Raw genomic sequence first — 1,361 nt, 5'->3', positions numbered from 1 at the left:
AAAACTGTGTATAAATATTATCATAGGATGTTTGGCATGGTAACTTTACAAATACGTAAGTCCCCCAGATACACAGAAAAGAAAATAAGGTTTGACCAAATTAAAGAAAACGAATGTAATGGGTAACAATGATATCTGTGCACACATTAATAGACAAAATGAAAATAACTGTCTTCCTTTTCGCCTTAAAAGATTTTAATGATAAAGTCTGTAATAACTAATAAAATAATCAGTGAACTGTTACCGGACTGAATAGACAAAAAAGATCTAGGGGATAATTTTAACACGGAATGCAAATTGTGCAAAATTGGTGTAACAGGGAAAATAAAATTAATATCATAGGTAACAACCAAGTATAAAAGTAGAAAAAATTATGAATTTATGGATTTAAAACGCATAAGAGTTTGTCGTCAAGGATATGGCTGGTCTTCTGACGGAATGTCGTAAAACATGACAAAGTAACGGTAAATTTGAAACGTGGCACACTAGTTCTGAATCACAAAGCCCTTTAAAAACTAGTTTTTTTTTATTGTCATAATGCGAAAATCATCGCAATCTACACTGCAAGCAACAGCAACAACAACCAACAGGGAACAAGGAAAAGGTCTCTTTACAGGAAATTTAACATTGCTCATACTGACAAGTCCATTAACCTTCATAAAAAGAAGACACCTGTATAACCTCATTCTTTTGCCATTACTATCCACAGCCAGTGTTAAGGTATTTAAATATTCCCATTGGTAAAACAGACATGAATACTCTGATATGTTTTGTTTGTAAGGCTGACGAAGAAAAAAAATGGTGTAACAGCAAATTGCAAGAGTGAAATGATAGAATTAAAATAGATGTAGCAAACAAATGCATAGCACACTGAACACGTGAAACTGGTGGAAAGTGATAGGACAGTAAGACCATAAATGCATTTTATTTTATTCCTTACGTCGCTAAAAAATATTTCATAATACATTTGATCGGTGGGTGATATAAAAATATTTCGTTTTTCAAAAGCAAAGCTGTTACAGAACACGAATCAAAATTTAGAGAAATGCTGGTAAGCAAAAGGAGCATCAGTAGACGGGTCGCAGGGGCATCAAACAAATGGTTTATGGGGCATCACTGGAAGGACGAAAGGAACATGAAATGGAAGGACAGAGGAGTTGCCACTCGGATGGCCGAGGGTGGGTGGGAAAGCTTTATGGCTACCGTTGGAAAAACTGAAGAAACAATAGTGAAAGGGCCAAACGAAACAATAGTGGAAGGACTAAAAGGTATACACAGCATCCCACCCATTAGCTCAGGGAGTGCAAAAATAGACTAACTTAATACTAACCGGCCACTGTTTCTCTTGATAGCCACCTGAC

Source organism: Penaeus monodon, chromosome 15 (genome assembly GCF_015228065.2).
Source record: "Penaeus monodon isolate SGIC_2016 chromosome 15, NSTDA_Pmon_1, whole genome shotgun sequence".
Taxonomy (NCBI): Eukaryota; Metazoa; Arthropoda; class Malacostraca; order Decapoda; family Penaeidae; genus Penaeus; species Penaeus monodon.
This window is presented reverse-complemented; position numbering follows the sequence as displayed.